Consider the following 6,000-nt stretch of genomic DNA (forward strand, 5'->3'; position numbering starts at 1 on the left):
GCCTTAGTCCTTCTCTGCTTCTGCGGTTTTCTCAGCCTCCTCCCGTCCATTACGCGCGTCCATGCATTATTGATTGAGTGTACTTTCCTCTTCCTAAGGCTCGGAGGCCCCTTATCTGCCCTAGCTGCGGTCTTGGGAGCTGGGCGTGGGGGTCAGAGGGGAGGTAGCAGAGCAGGAGTGTGTGCGCTGTGGGGGCGGGCAGGACCGACTGACTGCCTTCCGTGTCACCCACTCTTTGCGCTCTCCCAGTCAGGACTTGCACCAGGCCCTGGCACACCTCAGCATCGCCTGCAGCGGCTTGAATCACAAATTCCAGGCGCTCTGAGGGCCGGCCGGGTGTTCTCTCTGCCCTTGAGATCTGCCTGTCTCCCTCGGAGGACCCAACCACTCTAAATACTGTGGGGCAGATTTATGAGCCCCTTGCGCCACTTTTGCGTCACTTTTAACATGGGAAAAGTGACGCAAAAGTGGCGCAAGGGGCTCATAAATCTGCCCCTGTATGTCTCTCCTTAGAGACTATCGCTCCCAATACCGCCTATCTCGCTGAAAAGATGGTCACTCCAAGCCAGTCTGTCTCACTGCCACGCTAGAGAGAGCTTCACTCTGCACACTGTCAGCAGAAGCACTAACTCTCTCCCCGTAGGTCTGACTCTTTCGATTTAATATTAGACTTTTCACCTTCATTTCCTGCTCTTTTTAATCTGCCTCTCCCCCTTCAGCTTCCTTCTGCTGTCGCACCCTGGCTCTCTTACTAGCCGTCTCGTGCCTCTGTAGTTGTACAGTAACTGTCTCCCGTGTTGTTTTTCTGCCGCTCTCTTCCTTGGCGCATTGACAGCGCCTCGACGACTGTCTTTCTCTATGGTTGCTTTGTGTCGGCAGATTGCCTGTCATTGTGAGGTCTTTTGGGGGGCCCTGGCGCAGTGCTTATTATTGGGCAGTATCGCCTGTGTCCCAGGGCCGTAGTACCGCAGCCGCTGCGCTTCAATTGGACAGTCGAGACTCCGCTGGACACTGAATGGGTGGCTTGGTCGAGACGAGAGCTCCTCATCGGGAGGGTCCCCTTGATAAGCCCCTTTCCTACGGTGCCCGAGTGCCCCTGCGTGCGCTGCCGGGCTGGATGGCGCCCTGGCGGCACTACCGGTGGCACCGGGTCTTGGGCTGTTTCCTGGGCCTTTTCTTTTTGTACTCTTCTTTCTTTTTTACTCTTAGTCTTTCCTTCTCTTCTCCCCCCCTTCTTTGTAAGCCTATTTTTTTCGTCTCTTTCTCTTCTATCATTTCCTTTCCCGCTTCAATCTTTTGGTTTGTTCCGCTTTCCCTCTCCCCTCCCTGTCACCTCCTGACCCTTCCTCCCTTGTCACCCCCCCCCGCCCCTCCTCCCTGGCTCACCCACCTTCTCCCAATTATCCCCGATCCCCGTTTCCCTGCCATATGTACCCTTGCTCTCTTTGATGGCCTCGGGGGCGGCAGATTTGTAGCATTGTATTGTTTATTGTATCATGTTTCTGAACCATAAAAGATAACGAGACCCATTGGCCATGCCAATGCTTGTAATTAAAAGATAAACAGTTACCACTAGCGCCGAATCTTCATTTTAGAAGCAGCCATGGCGCTATTTGCGAGGCTGCACAATGCTGCGGTCTCTTTTATAAAGACGTTCAGTGTGGTGAACGCCCCGCCATGGATTTGTATCTCAGTGACTGCGAACGTGACCTCTTCAAAGACAGAGCTAAATAAAGAGACTTTCAAAAGTAACGACTTTTCTCCATATTTTTATTTCCATGGATGAATGTTGCACAATTGACATTCACACATCACCCCGCCTCTCATGGTGAGTTATATGTAGGTCAACAATCGGTAAACATTACCGAATCGGTAAAATTCGGTACACATGAATCGGAATTTACCGAATCGGTAAATACCGAAGCGGTATTTTCCGAATCGGTAAATACTGAAGTGGTATTTTCCGAATCGGTAAATACAGAATCGGTAAATACCGAATCGGTAGTTCAAAAACACATGACTTCAATCAGCCAATCCTGTGCTACCTAAACCCCACCCAACCAGGGAGTGGCCACACCCAGGCAGGTGCACACAATCAGCAGACTCTGGAGAGGCTGGGAGTGCTGAGGAGAGGAAGAGAGCAACTGCCTGATTCAGCCCTGGAGACTGCAAGAATGGCCAGCCAGGACACAGAGAGGGAAGGAGGGGAGAGGAAGCGAAAGCTCAAATTCAGCCCAAAGGAGCTGCAAGTTCTGGTGGAGGAGGTCGTGAAGCAGCACCAGAAACTATTTGGGAAACTGTCACAGCAAGTGCCTGAGTCAGAAAAAAGAAAGATCTGGCTTGGAATCCAGGCACAGGTGAATGCCATGGGAGTGACCCCCCGGGACATCGATGTCCTGAAGAAGCGGTGGTATGACATCCGCATCATCACAAAGAGGAAGGTGGCAGAATTAAAAAAAGAGGCCAGCCAGACAGGAGGTGGACGCAACAGAGCACCAGCCCTGACAGAACTGGAGGAGCTAGTGGAGACAACGATTGAGCCAGAAAGCATTGTGGGGATTGGGGACGCTGACAGCTCCGCCAGAGGCACCTCCAAACAAGGTAAGACACATGCACAGCAATGTGCCCCCCCCCCTACCCCTATCCCAACTCCCAAAATGTGCTATGAGAATCCCACCACAGTACAGGTATTAGTGCAGGCCTGCAATGCATCATGGGAGATGTAGTCCCTGAAAGCCCAAACATGATACGAGGACATTGAGATACTGTATAGAAAATGTATTGTCATGTCATCAAGAAAATGCTTCAGGTACACTTAGCTGCTGTCGCTTTTCTGTTCACAGGCACTACTGCGCACAGAACTGGCCATGACAAGGGAGAGAGGGCACACCACACACCCAGCACAGAGAAGGCCACCACCAGTTCCGCCCAGGGAACGGCACCACAGGCAGTTACACCACCCCAGCCAGCATCGCCGCTCCTGCCAGCATCCCCAGTCCTGCAGGTGTCACCACCATCTTCACCTCCTGCATTGCACAGGTTGAGGAGGCGTCCTGCAGCCAGGTTGGATGTGACCGACTCATCATCCGAAGACTCAAGGGCCCGGAAACGTCCACTGTACCCCAGGATGTAACCCATGCCAGTGTGCCTTCCGAGTCTGAGGGAGAACACACAGTTGGCAGACGGCGCCGCAGGGCTCGGCCGCAGAGTCCCCCTCCCCTTGGGCAGGGCCATGGAGTGTTCTCAGGTCTTGAGGGCACCATGGTGAAAATACAACGCATCCAGGCAAGGGCAATGGTGTCCGTACAGCGACAAATGCGTGGCCTCAACAATACCTTTGGAAACATTGAAAAGGGCATCAGCACCATGGCAGGGGGCATGGCTGATATGGCAGCGGGCATGCGGGACATGTCCCAATCCATCATGCTGCTGTGCTCAAAGTACGATGAGGACAGGGCAACACGGCGCAGGGGACATCAGAGGAAGGATCTGACCTCGAGGGCAGTGAACCGGCTGGCGACTGCCACATCGCTGATCTGCAGGCGCTCTGTGGCGATGCAGGAGGGCCTTGCACAGTGCAGCACAGATGTGTCCAGGGGGATGGTTAGGGTCACAAGTGCACTAGAAGTGCTGCTCACCAGCCAGTCTGCAACAGCTGGCGCTTTGGATGCTGGCGACACAGAAGACACGACCAGCAGGAGCAGCATATCCCCCCCTGTCCCAGACAGTCGTCGGAGCAACAGGCGTCAACGTGGTGCCACTGGTACCCCAGCCAGTGAGGACGCCCCCTCAATTCCATCCCGCACTGGTGCGCGTGGGCGCAAACATTAATGCGTCAGGCAAAACAATGACACAATTGGGTGAAGTAACCCTTAACTAACAAAATTTTATTTTTCATTGTTGTTGGAATACGATTTCCTTTGTGTTGTGGCGTAGTGCTGCCTGATTAAACTACGTTATGGCATCCAACTACAGGCTGTGTCCCCTTACTCATTCAGAAATAGTTGCATGTGATCTCTGCCCGTCTCACTCTTCCATCTGTTGCTGTTGGCACTCCTGCTGCGTTGGCCTCTGCCTGTGCAGACTCATCATCATTGTCCTCAATATATGTCATTTCGACCTCTGTGCCTCTCTTTGTGGCAAGGTTGTGCAGCATTGCACAAGTGGCAATAATCTTGCAGCAGAGGATGGGTGTGTACTGGCGTGCACCTCCACTCTTATGGAGGCAGCGAAACCTGCTCTTCAGTAGTCCAAACGTGCGCTCCACCACATTGCGTGTAGATTTGTGTGCCACATTATATCGTCTCTCACTCTGGGTTGATGGGTGTAGGTAGGGAGTGAGGATGAATGACCGCACGGCATATGCACTGTCCCCTAGGTGAGTAAAAGGGAGACATCAGTCACATGCCTCAATACACTATGATTTGCACTGAGTACTATGGAGCGTCACTGTTACTTACCTAGAAGGTATCCTTCTCCAAATTCTCCCGCAAGCAGTCGTGTGTAGATCCCACTGTTCTGGAAGATGTAGGAGTCATGGGTGCTCCCAGGGAATTTGGCAACGATATCAGTGATGATGTTCCCTGCATCGCAGAGTACCTGCACATTGATGGAGTGGGTGGACTTTCTGTTCCTGTAGATGTGCTCAGTGGCAGCTGGTGGGCAGATTGGGATGTGTGTGCCATCTATACAGCCAATGACATGGGGGAACTGTGCCATGTGATAAAAGTCAGTTTTAGTTTTCTGCAGTTCAGCCTGTGTGTTTGGGAAGCTGATGTAGTGGTGCATTCTCTGCATCATGGCATCCATAAACTTCCTGAAGAAACGGGACAGGCAACTCTGGGATACACCGCCCAACGCAGCTATCACCCCCTGGTAACTGCCAGATGCAAGTAGGTGTAGGCTGCAGAGCACCTGCACATGTGGGGGTATGGCGTGCGCCCTTCTTGTTGGCTGGTCCAGGAGTGGGTGCAGGTCCCTTATCAGGTCCATGATGGTTTGGGGGTGTAGCCTGTACCTTTCATGTATCTCTGCGTCAGTCAGTTGGAAGAGTGTGATGCGCTGTCTGTAGATCCGTTCCTCCCGTCTCCATATCCTCAGTCCTGCAGCCTGTAGACGTAGCCGCCTTGCAATGACATACAGAGCGGCCATGTTGTCCATGCTGTTGCATTTTGGGATTGCTTATATGCACTGTTGAAAATTACCACCTGCTTTCTATCAGTGTTAATTACCGACTCTTATTTACCGATTTTCAAGGATTTCTTAATTACCGAATTTACCTACATATCATTTTTCCGCATTACCACTTCAAATTTACCACTTCATATTTACCGAATCGGAAAATATGTATTCGGTAAATTTGAAGCGGTATTTTAGAAGTTGGTAAATTTGAATCGGTATTTACCGATTCATATTTACCGAATATGGGTTTTTGGCCTCCTACATCTCAACTATCTAAATACCGGTCGGTAACGGGTTTTTTACCGAATTTCGGCCGTTACCGACCGGTATTTAGCTACCTACATGAGGCCCTTAGTGTTTTGCTGTATTTGCCAGATAATCCATCATCTCCTGCATAATATGCAAATTTGAACAAAATAATGTTTCTAGCTGAAATTGATCAAAAGTTGCTGAAGGCGCATCGAGGGCTGCGCGCGCCGCCCAGTAGAAGTAGGTGGTTGCTCCACTTTCTGTTGCTCATTTTGTATTTGGCTATTGAACTGGCACTAATGAGGTGAAAGGTATGCTCAGACAGTGTTAACCTGTGTAAAAATGGCAAAATATGGAAGTAATGTCATCACTAAATGAGTTCCATTAAGCCTTATAATTAAGCTTTTCTTGCGCTATAATTTAGATACTCAGCCGTGCCGCATAATCGTGTCCTCCCCGGCCGCATAATTCCAGTGACCCTGCATGTGATTACTGACTCGACAAGCTTGCAGCTAAGAAGTGACTCCCGCCCCCTCCTCTGCCGTCCTGTGATTGATGCTCTGATAGGCC

Source organism: Triturus cristatus, chromosome 1_1 (assembly GCF_964204655.1).
Source record: "Triturus cristatus chromosome 1_1, aTriCri1.1, whole genome shotgun sequence".
NCBI lineage: Eukaryota > Metazoa > Chordata > Amphibia > Caudata > Salamandridae > Triturus > Triturus cristatus.